The following is a 19,501-nucleotide window of genomic DNA, read 5'->3' as shown; positions in this document are numbered from 1 at the left end:
ACTCACTTCAGCATAAAAATAAATATTATGTATATATTAGTACGCACTTTTAAACCTTGCTTTACTTTCAAGGCCTGGTAACCCTTGGCACCACTATTTCATAAGTTACAAGGTTAGCCTGGCCTCGTGGTTAATGCTTAAAAGTTGGCAGCTTACAAGATTAAGACTTGCCCAAACACGCTGTTCTATCTTTAAGCAAAACATTTTATTCAAACGTATCATGGATACCAGCTGGCATCATAGGAGGACTGATTGTTTATTTGTTGGATTTTCGCGCAAAGCTACACGAGGTCTATCTGTGCCAGCCATCTTCAGTTTTGGCTTGAAAGACAAGAGAGAAAGCAGCTAATCAGCACCACCCACGATTCCGCACTACGGGTGCGATCTCTTCATCGGGGGTAACGGAACACGGACCTAGAATCTACAATCTGACACTATTACCTAGTGGCAATACGCTCCGACCCTCATCCAGGAGGAAAGTGTCACCACCTTCATCAACTAGTGACGCTAAAAACTGGAGTTAAACAACGACCTCATGCGCCTCTCGAGGTGCAAAAAGGATTAATTTACTTATTTCAAAGAGTTGAAGTTTTACCACAAACTTAATTTTAAGAATTGTAAATAAAATAAAATATATGTATTGTTTTGATATTCACTCTTCTATTGGTTTATTTTAAAAAGATATGAAAAACAGTTTTCAATATCGTCTATTATATGGTTTGGTTTGTTTTAAATTTCGCGCAAAGCTACTCAAGGGCTATCTGCGCTAGCCATCTCTAATTTAGCAGTATAAGACTCTTGAGCTATTCTTTTACCAACGAATAATAGGATTGACCGTCACATTATAACACCCCCACGGCTGAAAGTGCGAGCATGTTTGGTGCGACGGGGATTCGAACCTACGACCCTCGAAACGCCTTAACCCACCTAGCCTTGCCGAGCCAGTCTATTATATAGGCGAAAATTTACATTTCAGCACCACAGCCACTTTCGAATTTCATAAAAAAAAAAAAAATACAACACCGTGCCATCACGTGGATTGTTGCATAATCATGTCACAGAGCTTTCTACCAAACACAGAAATAATCGATCAAAGTCAATGAACGTCAAAGCGTTGAATTTCTTCACAAAATGTTTAACGACGATAATATAGTCATTTTATAGAATTGTATCTTAAGCCTTGGAACCAATGTTGACTCCAATACATCGATACATTTTGATTAATTGCCGATCTATAAAGAGTAAGAAATTTTCACATAACGTATTTCCTTCCAATGATCACATCTTTCACCCACCCACCCACCCCTCTCCGTGTCATTCTTGTTCAATTTTCAAATGATGGGCCATAGAAAAGTGCAGCTACTCAATAGTACCCACCACCAACTCGTAGGCTACTCTAATAGAACAAAACAATGGGATTTGACCATCATTTATAACGCATTCGTGGTCCCAATTTTTTTCTTGGAAGAGGGTAACGGAGGTAGAACCTTGGACCTACAGTCTCGCACGATGTCCATCGGATCACACTTGCACCCCCTCCCAGTCTTATCACTAACTAAATAACATGTAAGGACATAACAAATTTATGGTCGAAAACGGGTATTTCGGAATCAAATGTATTGTCAACTATACAATTTCCCCGAAAATCGGTGGCTATCAAGAGCTGACGTTTTAATTCACTCATACAATATCTTATTCACATACGTAACAGTTATTAAAAACATGAGGATATGCAGTTTTGTTTTTACTTAATACAAAGTGTTACATTAAAATATCTTGCATGTCTTTCTCGTGTCCACTTTAGTTACTGGTCATCCTTCTCGTGTCCACTTTAGTTACTGGTCATCCTTCTCTCTCCACTTTAGTTATTGGTCATCCTTCTCCCTCCACTTTAGTTACTGGTCATCCTTCTCCCTCCACTTTAGCTACTGGTCATCCTTCTCCCTCCACTTTAGCTACTGGTCATCCTTCTCCCTCCACTTTAGTTACTGGTCATCCTTCTGTGTCCACTTTAGTTACTGGTCATCCTTCTCGTGTCCACTTTAGTTACTGGTCATCCTTCTCGTGTCCACTTTAGTTACTGGTCATCCTTCTCCCTCCACTTTAGTTACTGGTCATCCTTCTCCCTCCACTTTAATTATTGATCATCCTTCTCCTTCCACTTTAGTTACTGGTCATCCTTCTCTTTCCACTTTAATTACTGGTCATCCTTCTCGTGTCCACTTTAGTTACTGGTCATCCTTCTCTGTCCACTTTAGTTACTGGTCATCCTTCTCTGTCCACTTTAGTTACTGGTCATCCTTCTCCCTCCACTTTAATTACTGGTCATCCTTCTCCCTCCACTTTAATTACTGGTCATCCTTCTCCCTCCACTTTAATTACTGATCATCTTCTCTCTCCACTTTAGTTACTGGTCATCCTTCTCTCTCCAATTTAGTTACTAGTCATCCTTCTCGTGTCCACTTTTCTTTAAAATGTTCTCGAAAAAAAAAAGATCTTCCATCAAATCTCCTCCCATATGTCAAAAGATGTTACTTTACAGGAGTTTGCTTTTTGTTTACAGCGAAAAACGTTCGTCCTTCCTGTCAAGGACACCCGTGACTTCGTTAACACTTTGGAGTTTTCCTAAGAACAAAGGACAGCTTGACAATGATGAAATATCATTTTATAATATCTGAAAAAAATGAATGACATGTTCTTTGGATATACTGTGAAAAAAAATTAAAGTGAGCCCAAAAAATAGGAATGGAAATAATGGGTAGACTTGGCGTAGCCTGGAGATTAGGGCACTAGACTCGTAATCTGCAGGTTACAATCTCGTCATCAAACATGCTTGCCCCTTTTATTCGTGAGGTCGTCATGATGATATAATCAATCCCACTATTCGTTGTTAGATAGCAGTCCACGGGTTGGCGGTGAGTGGTGTTGACAAGCTGCCTTTCCTCTAGTCTATTATTTCTACATTAGAGACGACTAGCGCAGGTAGCCCTCAAGTAATTTTTCGCAAAATTCAGCAAACAAGAAATAACGGATGTACTACTACACATCTATGTTAAACAGTGGGTCAGCCAATATAAAAAACAAAGAACAAACAAAATAAACAGAAAGAAAAAGAAAAAAAACACACAAAAGGCGTCGCTGAGTGGTTAAACGATTTGGGACTCAGGCTATGATTTCTCAAGACACTAACAGCGGATTTAGGGCACATTCAAAACTGATCGGGGCCGGGCGACTTGTGCCAGTACCTTGCGACGCCTCTGTAAAAAAGTTAAAATTTCATTATAGAGTCACCTAGGCATCAAAGAGTAAAAAAAAAAAAATGCTTTCAAGCGTAGAGAGAACCATAACCTCAAAAACGTTTCACTTTAAATGATAATGTAAGCCCAACAAGAAATTTGTTACGTATCTCTTATTTCTTCCCCACATGCTTGACGAATTGCTGCTATTGTTCTAATGGTTAGTACCTGAATAAAATTACATGTGAATTACATGTAAAGTACGTTCACTTTGAACTTTAGTTGTGGTTTTACTTTGTACGTTAGGCCTAACAGCTAAGTTTCCCACTTAAAGGGTTTGGTTTGTTTTGAATTTCGCGCAAAGCTACGCAAGGGCTAGCTGCATTAGCCGTCCCTAATTTAGCAGTGTAAGACTACACAGTAGGCAGCTAGTCACCAACACCAGCCGCCAACTCTTGGGCTACTCTTTTTAGCATCAAATAGTGGGATTGGCCGTTACGTTATAACGCCCTCGAGGCTGAAAGAGCAAGCATATTCGGTGTGATGGGGAATAGAACCCGTGATCCTCAGATTACCCTAACCACCTGGCCATGATGGGCCGCTCAAAGGGAAATAACCGGAACTTGTTTCAATCAGGGTCCTCGTTGGTTCAATACTGTCAAACGATGCCGCCAACTAAAATATAATAACTACAGAAGTACAAACAAACCTAAAATAACGAGGGCGTGTCCAAGAAGTGAACAGAAACCTACTTATTGTACGGTTGTTTGTTATTAAGCACAAAGTTGTACAATTGTTCAGACCGCAGGTATCAAAACCAGTTAGGCTTACCGCTTAGCCCTGAAAAAGGGGAGGTAACAACTACTGTAGGGTTTGAGAGGCTTATGAAACGGTAAAGGAACAGTGATTTCCACCTCATTGTTCAAACTCAACACGTTCTGACAGAGAATTCAGTCGTTCTCGTTTTGCACGTGTGTTTTTGTTTGTTTAGGTTTTACATGCTTTAAACAAGAAAGTTAGCAACGCCAAAAGTTGCAAGCTAACATGTGCCTGATGGGACTCGAACACTGAATGTTAGCGTTACAAATCTTTAAATTACCGCTGACCCAGCAGAAACAGATGGTCATACATCATCATTTCTACGACGATGTTGAACAGAGTGTGGCCTAGACTTCAAACATAACGGTCTGAGGATCCGAAGGTCTCGGGTTCACAATATGGGGTTACCACACATGCTTCACACTTTCAGCTGTTTGATGCATTATAAGTGTGAACAAAAGGAGATAACTGAACATTTGAACGTTTTAAATGGTTGTCCTAGGTTTTTTATCACAAAAAAAGAATCATATACGAACGCAAAAACAAAGTCTTACAAAATGAAAGTTGTACAAACAGAAGTAAAATTGAAAAAAACCAAACTAATAAAGAAAATCGGATAAATTCACTACCTGTATTCCATATTGTAGTTTTAATTTCCACATATATTTGTTTTGTAATTGATTTATCGCCACCTATATTTCAACACGTGTAATATAAAGACGGATCGTTACACCTTGAATTTGCAATTGATGCTAATTATACATTGCTTAAAGATAGCCCACCCCTATCGTTTTAACTACACATTTAAACAAATCATTTTAACAATGTTCAAGATATTCCATTTAACCAGCCGATGGAATCTTCGTCATTTAATAAATTAATACATTTATCGAGTACAAATTTTCTCAAGGCCTAATAGTCTGAGGTACTGTTCAATAACCTTAGCAACTGAGATTTGTTCAAGAAGTTTACTCAAAGTTTTTTTCTCACACAACGAGCGTTTAATATTTCATTAATTCTCATAATTTCCGAAAGCTCATATAAACCCGTAAAGTCAACGATATATTCATAAATATAAATAAAACATGAGGGAATCCTCAGCAGCCGCGGCACTTGAAATTATTTCAGGCAGGATAAGAGTAAATTAGTCGACGAGGCTTTTGTATTAGCTAGATTTTGTGCTCCAATACCAATCGTGGGGGGGGGGGTATATACCCGATTTCATTTTATTACTCATCGGGATCTTTAATAGTCTACCCTCAACTTGAAATTATTTTTGGCAGAATTAGAGTAGATTAATCCGAGACTTTAGGCGTAGCCAGACACATTATTCGGTAGGATTTGACCTCCTTAGTCCAAAACTGTAATTAGATCTCAAATTGGTCCAGAAATGGAGCTATGAGCTAATGAAAAAATGTTCCTGAAAAAATAAAACAAAACCTCAGAACATTTCTATGAGCCGCTATGCCGCAGCCAGAAATAAGTTGGGACATCATATACCTGTTTCCCCGACAATATTATACTGTGTTTAAGTTCTCCCAATGTGACTTGAGAAGTTAATCAGATATTTATTACCTTGTTGTATAAGTTTGGCCGAAGTCGACCAATCCAAAGTTAAGACATCCTGTACACAAAATCGGGGCTGACGGACAGGGGTAAATCAATGCGCCCCACTGTGCTTCAGAAAATAGTGGACATAATAATAAAGCAAACAACTAATAACGTGAATATTAATAATCTATGAACAAAGAAAACTTTAAAGTTGAGTCTACTTATGAAAATAATTTGATGAAAAGACAGTAAGCCTAATCGATCGCTTGTGAAATGTTCAGGTGCCAATCTCGTCAACAGGTAACGTTTTTGTTGCTTATTTTACACAGCAGTTTATTACAAAGCAACTACCACACGCCATTAGAGGACGCCTGTGTCTGAGGACGTTACTAATTAAGCTTCTGTGATTATCGTGGTGAACTAGTTTTAGTTTTTTAATTAGCTTTCACAGGAGATCGGCTCTGTATTACGACTTATTGCGTTATGATACGGTTATTCAAATGTTAGATAATATTTTCATATAAATTAATGTTTAACTACATATAGAAGGCACTGAACCGAGCCATCCAAAATTTTTTTCTTTCACTGTACTGCTAGTATTAATTTGAAAGCCAACATCTCAACGATCGCTTCACACAAACTATTAAAATTCAACGGTGACGTCCACACGATGGACAGTATAGCCAGTTTAAACGAACCTTACACGTTGAATCACGTGCATCTTGGACACTGGTAATTAGCAGTATATTACAAATTAATTAAACGGACTTCTATTTATTAAATATTTCAGTCGTTGCTAACTAACGAATCAAAAGAGAGTGGTTTATGCGTTTAGTACACACGCATTGTGAACACTGGGGGAACTGTACTGAGTGACGGAACCCCACTTGTTAATTTGATGAAGAGATTTGAACATTCCCCATAATTATTATTTATGGTACAGAAATGTTGGGTGTGAAACGCTATGTAACACAAATTATGTTTCTGGATAGTACGTGTCATTTCTTTATTGCTTATGTTGTAAAAGTACAGAAAATGGCCATTATTCCCTTAAAACTTTGCTTTTGTGACCTGGATAATGAAATTTAGAAATTAACCTATTTTCTATGTAAAAACGGGAAAATTTGCACATTTTCATTTACATAAGGTCGGAATAAAACACATGAATAAAGATTTACATGTATTTATACTAAAGTTGTACAAAAATGTTTAGAAGTGAGTAGTTTTTCGAGATTTGCGACTGTAATGTAAATCACTTTTACATATCAGTCCCCAACTAGTCTCCTATCATGTTTTCGTTATACGCTCCCAGGTCACAAAGGAAACTTCAAAGAGAAAAATAGGTCTTTTCCATTTACTTTAGACATAAGCAACTGGGAAATAACACTTTCTTCCAGGAACAAGAAAAAGTAAAAATTTTGTTACATAATGTAATCTATAACACGTGCCTTGAAATGATGCAAATGTTCTTCTAACCGTTTCTATTTTTCCTTTTATTTTTTATTTTTTTGGTGATGTGTTGAAACACAAAGAGTTTAGATGCCTAATGAACCACAAAAGGTTCCTTATAGTGTTCTAGAGGAACCTTGAGGTTGAGGTGGTTCTGGTTCTGAACTGAATGGTTCGTCATTCAGATAAGAATGAAGAAGTGATCAGTTTGTTTGACGTTCAGCACAAAGCTGTACAATCAGCACAAAGCTATACAATGGGATATTTGTGCTTTGTCCACCACGCGTATCGAAACCAGGTTTTTAACGTACTAAGACCTCACTTGGCACTGCACCAGTTGGAGCAGGAGTGAACAGCACCTGATTTTCCGTGTGTTAAATGTTAAAACAAATACGATAAGCAAGATAACAGCCATCTTACTTACCAACAATTGGCACCAGGAGTTTTATATTCTCTTTACCGTGTCCAGAAATGTCACGCAATAGAAGTACTGAAAATGGTTGGTTGGTTAATTTGGTGTTTTACGGCACAAAGCAGCTAGTCTCTCTGCGCCAAACATCCGGTAAAAAGTTAAAATTAAAGTAAATTTAGTAAAATTCACAAAAGGAAATTAAGGTAAAACAAAACACAAATAGCATAAAACCAATGTTTACATATAGTTTACAGTATTATGTGAAAAACTAGAGTAATACAAGTTCCACAGGACTTTCTGCAGCATAATTCTGATTATCATAACTCACCAGAAAGACTAACAGTTAAGTACAAAAACCACCGTCAGTCACCTGAAGTTGACCTTTCCAGTCCTGGTTCCGAGTTATTTGATGTTTTGGCCATTTTCTAATTTAAAATCGAACTAGATGTACTTTGATTCTTAAAAATGAATCACATTAAAAAATGTAATTTATAAATTAAATGTCATTAAAAAGATTAATGGCCTTCAAAAAAATAAAAACATTACCAAGGTGGACAGTGTCACCATCACCAATGACACTGTCTAACATTATGGATAAACCTAGGGACAAAACATGTTTAAAATGGTGCCGTCATTGAGAGTCATAATGACGGCAAGACAGTAAAATGTGGCTTATTGTGATCTGAGTATTACACAAACTACACACTGGTACATCAGTTCCAGATAAAAGAAAACGATGAGTTAAAAAACTGTGACCAATGCATAGTCTAGTTAGAACAGCTGCCTCTTTCCAATCTTTACGGAAGCAACACCGCCAAAGTGTAGTATAGAGTTTTATTTGGAAAAGCTTGTTTTCACGTTGCTCACTCCAAGTCGAGTACCCACTGGGACAGAGACGAACCTTGAATACAGGACCGTAGTTCACGTATGGAACAGGCACAGCAGTGACAGTGCCAGAACAAATAGATTTAGCTGCAGTGTCGGTGAGCTCGTTCCAGCGAATACCAACGTGGCCCGGTATACAGAAAACCTGGATAGAAGTAGATGTTAAATAGAAATGGGCCAGTCGGTTTTAAATATCACGAAAACAGGAAGTGAACTAATGAGAAGCGATTCCAGGGCCAGTAGAGAACTAAGCGAGTCAGTATAAATAGTACAGTTTGAGTACTCCTTAACTTCTGTGTGATCCAGAGCAAGAGAAATGGTGTCTTCAGCAGTGAACACAGAAGCTGTAGAGGGGATTCTGCGCGCAACCAGCGAACCACAACGGAACCCACACAGTCATTTGATTTCGAACCATCTGAATAAATAGTTATGGAAGAATGGTCCGAAAGATGTTCAGTAAATAACAGACAATATTACCAATCAGAAGTGTCTACTTTTCTCAGATGACTTAAAGAAAGGTCATATTTTGGGACTGTAATAAGCCATGTTAGAATGGGCTGACCAGTGGATACAGCAATATTATCCAAGGACAGACCAAATTCATTCAACTGTGCCTGGATACGAGGACCAAAAGGAGCAATGGCACATTGTCTGTTCTGAAAAAGTATGGCCCACCGAGGAAGGAAAACACAGCCCCGGGTGGGATGCTTTGGTAAGGAACGAAGTTTTGAAGTATATAGTAAAGACACTTGCAAACGGCGGAGGTGCAAAGAAGGTTCATGAGACTCTATGTATAAGCTCTGAACTAGGGAAGTGCACAAAACCAGTGCAAAGCCGAAATCCTTGATGATGAATGGTGTCCAGCATCTTTAAGGCCGAGGTTCTGGCAGAGCCACAGACCATTGACCCATAGTCGAGTTTCGATCAAATAACGGGTCAAATGTACACAAGCACTGAACATCGATCCGTTCCCCAAGAGGTGGAAGAGAGGGCATGAAGAATGTTCAGTGCTCTTGTACATTTGACCCGTAACTGCTTGATGTGTGGTATAAAGGTCAGCTTACTGTTAAAGATAAGCTCCAAGAACTTAGTCTCGGAGACCACAGGCAGCACAACTTTACTAATACGGAGTTCAGGATCAGGGTGAATACCCCGTTGGCAGCAAAAGTGCATTCAAACGGTTTTAGAAAGAGAAAGGTTAAAGTCGTTTGTTGTAGTCCACTTCAGTAAACAATTGAGGGCAGTCTGTAGCTGCCGTTCAATATACGGTTGACATGAGATGTGAAAGTCGTCGACATAGAGCCTGTTTGCAACAGTAAGAGGGAGTTGTTCAGTAATGGTATTAATCTTTATACTGAAAAGTGTGACACTCAAAACACAGCCCTGAGGGACTCCAAGTTCCTGTAGAAAAGATCGGGAAAGTGTCGAACCCACACCAACTTGGAATCTCCTGTTCATTAAAAAAGTTTTAATAAAAATGGGTAAATGGCCACGTAACTCATATATATGGAGGTCCCGCAAAATGCCATACCTCCATGTTGTATCATAAGCCTTCTCAATGTCAAAGAATATTGATACAAGATGTTGTCGTTTGAAAAAGGCTTCCCTGATTGGCGTTTAAAGTCGAATCAGGTGGTCCACGGTGGAATGCTGTCTTCAGAACCCACACTGGGTGAGCGAGAGGCGGATGTTTGATTCGAGGAACCAAACAAGACGAGCATTAACCATCCTCTCTAAGGTTTTACAGAGACAGCTCTTCAAAGCAATTGGACGGTAGTTTAAAGAAATCTTTGGATCCTTCCCAGGCTTAGAGAAAGGTAAGATAATAGCCTGGCACCAGGCATTAGGAAACACATTCTCCTGCCAAATCCGGTTAAAAACAATTAGAAGAATATCAAGAGAAGCAGGAGGGAGATAGCGCAGCATGTCATAGTGTACATCATCTGGTCCAACAAAAATGACTGATGAAGGGCCAGTTTTAGTTCTACCAGTGTAAAGGGATGATTATAGTCATAGAGACAGTCAGTTCCAAAGGAAAGAGGTGAATGCTCTGCCCGAGGCTTGATGGCCAAGAAGGTGGAGGAACAAGCAGAAGTGCTAGATACCCGGCAAAAGCTTTCACCTAAAGGATCGGCGATGTTCTGGATATCAGCTACTTCTTGGCCATCAGAGAGTAAGATCAAGAAGTGGACAGAATTGTAGTGCCCACTGACATTTCGAACCCTGTCCCATGTGACTTTGGAACTGGTTGTAGAAGATATGCTAGTTGTGAACTTAATCCAAGATTCCTTCTGGCTTTGACATCTTACCCACCTAGCATGTGCGCGGACCCGCTGTAAAGCAATTCGGTTCGAGAGTATGGGATACCTATGAAAAGTATCCCAGGCCCATTTTTGAGCCTTCCATGCCATGTGGCAGGCAAGATTTCACCATGGACGAGCAATATCGTGGGAAACATGTCAAGGTTTTAGGAATACATTAAGCAGCTGCTTGTATAACACAGTCACTTACTGATGCCACACAGTCATCTATTGATGGCTTACAGACAATGGCAGGATCATGTTCTGTGAGAGCAGTGAAAGAGGACCAGTTTACCTGATCCAGCTTCCACCAGGACACACAGGTTGGGTGGCATTGACCATGGCCAGTCTCTCTCAAAAGTATAGAAAAATTATCACTGCCTCGTGGATTATTGTCAACCATCCATGAAAAATGAAAGAATAATGAAAGGGAGCAAACTGAGAGATCAATAGCAGTAAAGGACTGACTAGGTGCATGAAAATAAGTGTAAGAACCAGTATTGAAAAGAGAAAGGTTGTGATCAGAGAGCATACACTCTACAGAGCGACCCCTCCTATCAATAACAGCACTTCCCCAGAGGGGATGATGTCCATTAAATTCCCCCAGGATTAAAAAGGGAGACAGCAACTGTTCAACGAGAATATCAAGGTCTGATTGATCATATGTGTCTCCAGGTGACAGATAGAGAGAACAAACAGTAACGGTATGACTCAAGGACATACGAATGGCTACGGTCATTAAGAGTGTGTTGAGTGGCGAAGAGAGGGTGGGCACATGCTGATCAACCAACAGTGCCACCCCTCTATACACTCGTCCATCACACAGCCTGTCATTTGTGTACAAAGAAGACCACCAAAAGGAAACTGTATCGACAGGTTTCAGAAATGTCTCCTGAAAGTAAAGACATACAGGATGGTAGGAAGCAATGAGTGTTTGATGTCATTCAGATTAGAATGTAAACCTCGACAGTTCCATTGTATCAAGGTGGTCATTTTTATTTATATGTAGGCGAACTGAGCAGAAAACCCTTCTGTTTATGACCATGTCTATCTTCTTTACTTTCTTTATTCGAAGGAGGCCTATCAACCTCCATGGATCCTGCCCTGGGCCGATTGGGCTGGTCTTTGCTGTTGGAAGAGAATTCCAGTGACTAAAGACGTAAATGAATGATCGTTTTACATCTTGGGGTGGGAGAGAAGATGTATCTGAGGAAATGCCTGTACCTGGAACCAAAGAATGTGGATCTTGGGATTTGTTAGAATGTATGTTAGGAACAGAGATGGGTGTTGAAGTTGATTCATCAACTTTTTTAACCATGGAAGTCAAAAGACTTTACATTTGTTTCGAGAACGATTGTTTTGGAGGAACTGAGAGATCCATCTGCACTTCCACTGTAGTAGTGGAATAAAGTGCAGCAGCATTTTCCGAGATGAAGTGGTTGACAGCAACTTTCGAGCCTCAGAATAAGTAATGTTATGAATCGTTTTCAAATGCTGTACCTCTTTTTCCTCCAAACGTTTAGGGCAAGAACGAAAGTAGGACAAGTGATAGCCATTGCAATGCAATGAGGTTCTGTTTCACACACAGGCATCATGGTCCTTGCCACTGCAACGAGCACACATCAAGGAACCACAACATGATGTCTTCGAGTGAACGAATTGCTGACACTAGAAACATTTGAGAGGGTTTGGAATCTATGGCTGTACTTTGCAATTAAGATAACCTGCCTTGATGGTGGCAGGTGAATGCGGTGATGTAAATGTTAAAATGAAGACATTGGTCTGCATCATAATTCCATCTTTGCGAGTGGAGATACGCCTCACTGTAGAAACTCTTTGGGTGGAGAAACCAGCGAGAATCTTCGACTCGGGGATGTTCTTCAAATCTTTCTCAACAATAACTACTCGTGATGAATTCAAAGTGGCATGGGACGTAACCTCAATGAGTATATCACCAATTGTCTTCGAATGCAAGAGAAGTTCACTGTGTTGAGATATGGATGTTTCCACTAATGTCAGCAGATCGAAGCTTCTGTACTGATTTTGGAAAGCCAGCAAGTCCCTCTAGTCCCTTCTGAATAAAAAAGGGAGACATTTGCCCTAAGGGTTTGTCGGAAAGATAATGTAATGTAAGAAAATGAGGTACAACAGGTGTTACAGATGTTGAAGATTGGTGCTCAGAATCTTCTAGACGTGGACGTTTACCTATGGACTGTTTTTCACTATTTTAATGGAGTTTTTATTTGGGGGATCCATAATAAAAAAGGAAATTTCGGTGCTCACTGACCACACCCACCATGAAGCCCTACGAGGGGACTCACTACAATGTCGAGCAAGGACAGTGCAGCAACGCCTGGGTTTCGTGAGCACTATATCCAAACACCAGCATCAGATATATTGAGAACATCTAACACTGGTACTTGGTTGACCCTAGCCCAAGTGAACCAGCCGACTGGCCCAATAGGATCCACCCCAAGGCCGCCCATCTACAGGAATTCAAGGTCTAAGTGGTGTGTTAGGGTTGGACTCTTCAATCACAAGGATCCTCTCCTCCCTTTCACGGGTAGCCATGCGCAAAAAAACACGTGGGTGGATGTTTAGATCACAGAGGAGATAAACTGAAAGAACAGAACCTTCCCTGGGAAGTCCCCTCACCACGTACAGGAATTCACACCGAAGGGGTACTGAAAATAAGTGGTTGGAATATGACTTCGGCTAATGACCGCTAAGTTGGCTAAGTTAGTATATATCAGATATAAGATACTGTTCAGTGTAAGTATTTTTAATATATTTATTTCGTGCGTGGATATTTCATGATTGTTCAGGTGTTTTCTCTGTATGTGTGTGTGTTTGTTCTCCAGAACAGCAGAATTAAAAGCAGACGATTGTTGGAAGTTGTGTTTGTAAGTTACTAATGTCAAGGCTTGTGAACGTCGCGTGTAATCCACTGATGTCGGGACCCGGAATAGCCAGGTGGGTAAGGCACTTGACTCGTACTATAAGGGTCACAAGTTCAAGTCCCTGTCTCACCAAACATGCTCGCCCTTTCAGCCGTGGGGACACTATAATGTGACGGTCAATCCCTCTATTCGTTGGTAAAAGAGGAGCCAAAGAGTTGGCGGTAGGTGGTGATGGCTAGCTGCCTTCCCTCTAGTTTTACACTACTAGATTAGGGACGGCTAATGCAGACAGCTCTCGTGTAAGTTTGGGCAAAATTCAAAACAAAACAAAACAAACCATTGTTGTCGAGGATATAGAAATTTCTAGTTGGCTTAAATGACAGACTTAAAAAAAAAGCAGAAAGCAGACGAAAATTGAAAGCCAATTGAACCTGCTTGTGTGGACTTAATAAAAAGTACACGTTTACTAAAAGTAGGCGTAAATACGAAAAAAGGAAACAGGTATCGGAAGTTGAGGATACAACTGCAGTAACTCAACAACTACGTTAAATATATTACATACTGATAATGTTTAAGAGAAAAATAGTTCGGCTTGTAAACTGAATTCTAAAGCAATTGAACTGGCCTAAGTGGACTTTTGGTAAGAAGATAACAGTGTAGTATTAAAGATTCAACTATGTTATACATAATCTAAAGCATTTTTGTACATACATGTTTTACTAGTTTTCATTATATTATTTTAAAACAAGTAAAGTGCGTAATGTTTATTTGCAGTCGAATTTATCGCCAGCAAGTCACAGACATCTACTGTAGAATAATCTTACTTAACACGTACTAGTTAAAAAGTTTCTGACACCACATATGAATATTTGCATTTAACCTTTAACAGACAGATATTAATAACGCTTAAAAGGACAAAGTCTTGATGTTTAAAACAAAAACGAGTTTTAAGTAAATTAACGAGCGTCAACTTGTACAGAAAATACACAGACGTTTCTAATCACGCGATGTTTTATCGTTGCGATAGCTTAGCTTCAGTAGCAGTAAATTAATATAGTTGAATGAAGTCATGTTGTTTGGAAGGTTGGCAAAGTCAAAGTTAAGCTTCTGATTAGGTAGTCGGAATTTTTGCCTATGTTTAAGTTGAATTTCCTGATCTAAAAGTTGGTCTCTAAGTCGTTTTTTTTTTCAATTTTTCAAGACAATTCTTGCAAAAAGTAAATAAATAAACTGTTCGTGGCCCATAACATAGTCAATAGTAGCTTCGTTATAAAAATGAACACAAATTCACTACGAGCCAAGCGTAACATTTCTTCCGCTTTATTATACAAAAATAGTTATAATAATGTTTTACATAGCCTAATGTTTAGAAATTATTGAGGAGACAATGCCTCCACCCAAAGCTACTACGCCCCTGGATTTCTATGTTAGGATAAACACAGGCGTCAATAGTTTTATAGTATACGCTACGGAAAACGAGTCAATCGCCTAAGTTGTGAAGCATTAAAAACGAAGAGGCCTGACTTCAGTAGTTTACGTGATTCTGATCAAAAGCATTAGGCCTATCGGTTTCCAAGTGTTTCATTTGTTATTTGCTTGATTGTTTTAGCACAAATTAACATTGCAAGCTATTTACACTCCACCACGAAGAACCAAACATGAATTTCAACGTTGCCAGTCTGTAAAATTACTGTTAACCCACTGGGGAATTTCTGCGTTTAAAACGTATATTTTAAAAAAGTATTGCACTGCATACATAAATAGTGCTTCAAAAAACACTTTTGTCTATGAACTGTCTACTGGTAGTAAATGAAATGTCTATTTACCAGTGATTTTGTGGTAGACGTAAGATAAATCACAAATAAATTTTACACGCCTCTTATTTGAGTAGTGTGAAGACAATAAAAAATGCAGGGTACTTTATTTTCACGAAGAATGTTAGGCCTAATTGAGAACGAAGGATAACTGACAAATATGTCCGAATGTCAAGCCTAATAGCGTGGGCTGATAGTTGCACGTCTGAAACATATCAAACTCATTAATAAAAAAGAAATATATTTCATATTTTTCGTTTTCGTGAAGTTTCTTTTAGCAACTCCACATAACAGTAATAAGTCTATCATAACTCAAGCCTTAAGAACTGCAAAGCCTGCCCGTTACCTTGTCGACGATTTTACATATATTACTCAACTCGAATAATTCAGCGCTCTCTATCGTGCGACAAATTTGAAGTGTGGCGATAAACGGACGACTGAAAAAACGTTCGGAGGCCAAATCAAACAATTGTTCCATGAATAATTCGCGTTAGCACAGCACAGAGACGAGCGTTTCTGACGAAACGATTCTCTTAGTGAACCACGTGTAGTAACTATTATCAGTTTTATAACGAGCTAAATCAGTGGTTATCTAGAATACAAAAATAATCCAGGGCATCTGAAACACACACACATGCGTCACTAGCGCGTGACATCTTTATTGAAAAAAACATTTCAGAAATAAAAGAATACTGAATTCCTTGAAAAATGTGTTTTTAAAACTGCCAAGAGAATCGTTTCTCGGAAGGAAGGTTATTTGTTTGTTGTAGAACAAAGTTACACTGGGCTTCCTGCTGTGTTCTCCGTGGGGAATCGAGCCAAGAATTGTAGCGCTGTAAGTTCATAAGCTTATCCTTGTGTCCCACATACCAGAAAGGAAGGATGAAGCAAGTGTCTTGAAAAAAATGTGTTCTTAAAATTGTCCAGGAAAAACTCGTAATATAAATCCTAGAAAAATAAATTCATTGAACAATTAATGAATAAATATCTTGAAGAAAACCTTAGCCACAGAAGGTTTGTGCGCGTTCAGAAAATATACGATAACTTACAACAGTAAACAAATGTTCACGTAACAGTACAAGGTGTATGATAATAATTTATCCATTTCAGTTTTCACTAGCAAAAGTAGGAACATTTCATTTAAACTTCGTTGTTTTATACTTTGGACGCTTCATCTCTTGTCCAATACTAATGTTAAAATTATGACTAAAGTACTCAATATCTTAAATGAAATGTTGTATGAATAAATCACTTAACACGAGCTACTGGATGAAGTACAATGTAACAGTTATACTACGACGTTACACAAGACATGTTGCCCGATATGTCTAGCTTCACTAACATATGACACCCAAAAGTGATCATAAGCTGGACTTTATAAACGAAATTGTAATAGTATCTTATAAACTGATCATAAAACTGGACTTTAAACAAGGCAGTAGTAGTATCTTATAAACTGACCATAAAACTGGACTTTAAACAAGACTGTAGTAGTATCTTATAAACTGATAAAACTGGACTTTTAAACAGCTTTGTGTCTTATAATCTTGTGTAGTGATCATAAAACTGGACTTTTAAACAGCTTTGTGTCTTATAATCTTGTGTAGTGATCATAAAACTGGACTTTTAAACAGCTTTGTGTCTTAATCTTGTATAGTGATAATAAAACTGGATCTTATAAACAAAACCGTTATAAATTGATGACAAAATGTGAATTTTAAACAAAAAGTCTTGAAATGCAACAAATTAAGATTATAAACAAAAGACAACAACCTTCAACAACAGCAATGATTGATACTAAACAAAAGGCAACAGCCTTCAACAGCAACATTAAAATTGAAATTTGCAAGGAAGATAATATTTAGAAATAGATAAAATATGTTTTCCCAAAAGCGAAACACTAAACAACTGAGCTTTATTCGTTTCATTACAATATCTTTTGACAGCTATTATTAAAACCTAACATGTTTGATAAGTACTGCATCATTTGAACTTCTGCACAGGACTTACGTTTTGAATGTAATCAATTTGAAAATATCACACCAAACACAAGAAAACCAGCAATACTAAAATAATAACACTGGGCATTAAAAATATATTGAAGTTACATGATGTTGTTGACTGAAATATGAAATAACACGAATTATTTTATTAACAGAAAAAAGGGGGATAATATACATACTGAAAGGTTCTACATAAAAGTGTACGTGGTGAGATCTGTATTTTGTATTAAATTGTATCAATAAATGAAAAACTAATATTTCTTTACTGTATTTGTCTTTTCGAAGTGTATCCATAGTTTTACAATGACACCAGAAATAAGAAATATAGATAAGTGAATTGTTTGTTATTAGGCGCAAAACACACAGTGGGGTGTTTGTGCTCTCCATACTATGCGTATCAAACATCAGATTTAGCGCTAAGAATGTGTGTGTGTTTGTGTGGGTGGGTAAATATATAGACGCCATACAGGTGTAGCATGTTGTACATCTATATATTCACACATACGCGTCCCCCCTTCCATACACCATTGCTGTAAGAAGACATTTTTTGATTGACAAGGCCAATGAAACATCGTCATTTCTAATGGGGGATCTGGGGATATATAAACACTATAACAACCTACAGCCCTGCACACGTGTATATTTCTATGTATCAGTTTAGAACTAAGCATAAAATTTGCTATTTAAAATGGACAGACGTGTTATATATTTTAAATTATCTAACAACAGTTTTTGTTTAAACTCCAGTGAAACTGACGAGCAAAAGTCACGCTGTGAAAAAAAAACAACAAAACAACAACAAATGGTTTGTTGGTTAACTTGAAATTTGCTCGCCAATCGAACAAACACTGGAGGACTAGAGAAATAAACGCACGTGCACCACGGTGGTTATACAAGATCAATACACAAGCTGGATACAGGCAGACAGGCTCGTGTCGTTCACGTGCACAAGTTCATTCTTAGAAAAATGTCGAAGTCACTCGTTCAAAGAACACTTGCAGAAACCCAAACATACACATTTCTGAGATTTCTTTGGATATCGGACTCTCACTCTTGTAAGTGGTGGCCATTTTTGCTAACCACTAATGTATACTACACGTCCTATATAGTTTTATCACTGACCTTGAAGTCCTTAGGTCCTCTCTTGGACTTTTCTGCTTTTCCTTTCTTCTTTCACAACTTCAGAGATTTTTTTTAGACAATGAAATATTTCTATATCGAGTGAGTTGTTTGTCTACATACCTGTAAAATGTTTCCTGTACGTTTTAAGAATACTACGCAGGGAAAACACACGAGTGTGAGCTTAGTTCAGGGGTCGTTCGTAAAATTCGCCATTTTCATCAGGATCGGTTAATTACCGCTCCTCAAAAAAAAAAATAATAATAATAAAATAAAAATGGTGTATTGTGCTATCAAATAAATAATTTGCTTTGTAATTAAGCCCAGCTTCTCTGTTTAATTAATTATAATAATAAAAAATCTCATCATAAAAAGCTTAATACATTTACTGCGAACCCTAAAAGAAAGGGAACGTTGTTGCAGTGCGCTCCTCAAAAAGGAGAAATTTATGAGCTACTCCTTACCGAGTGCTAATTCTTTTCCGAACTTTTGGGGAAGGGTTAGTAATCTACAACCTGTCTATAAATAGAAACAGCTGCAAGCCCTTTTTTTTTTTTAACTACTGGAGTTCTGCCCAATTTTTTTAACTTTTCTGTAATCGTATTTAGTTTTCTCCATCTTAACTTAAACTAAAATTACCATAACAGCCGATGTTTCAAGTAATTATCAACGTTAATTTACTGGAAAAAATCAATCATTTCGCCTCTTTTTTACGGTAAACTCGTATTCTAATTGTTGTATATTTCGTATTTATATAAACAAAATTGTTCATTTGCTTATATATACGTAAAAAGTATCGGTAAAGCTCAAATTAATTTCACTTCATGCATATACAAGCCAATACTGTGGTGACGTCAACAGAAAACACGAACTGCGAGTCCCCCTAGCGGAGTTACTGTTCTGACGTCATTTATAGTTGTGGGAATCGGAGAATTCCTATGCATAATTAAAAAGAGCAATTCGATGGGGAAATGTCATCACAACAAAGTATTTACTTAATATTCAAATACGCA

At 38.1% G+C, this 19,501-nt stretch overlaps 1 protein-coding gene and 1 long non-coding RNA gene across 2 annotated transcripts in view; both read right to left on the bottom strand.

Annotated features, from left to right (window-relative positions):
- The window catches only part of LOC143254094 (forkhead box protein J3-like), a 70,126-nt gene that overhangs the window by 45,660 nt on the left and 4,965 nt on the right, over positions 1–19,501 (bottom strand). The window lies entirely within an intron of this gene.
- On the bottom strand, positions 14,857–18,620 carry LOC143254095 (uncharacterized). Its single transcript, XR_013029951.1, has 2 exons — positions 18,492–18,620; positions 14,857–16,314 (listed from the first exon to the last, which is right to left on the bottom strand). It is a non-coding gene; the product is annotated as an uncharacterized LOC143254095 (long non-coding RNA).

This window comes from Tachypleus tridentatus, chromosome 6, assembly GCF_004210375.1.
Source record: "Tachypleus tridentatus isolate NWPU-2018 chromosome 6, ASM421037v1, whole genome shotgun sequence".
NCBI classification, from domain to species: Eukaryota; Metazoa; Arthropoda; class Merostomata; order Xiphosura; family Limulidae; genus Tachypleus; species Tachypleus tridentatus.
Note: the sequence above shows the minus strand (reverse complement) of the source record. Positions and strands in the feature narration are given on the sequence as shown.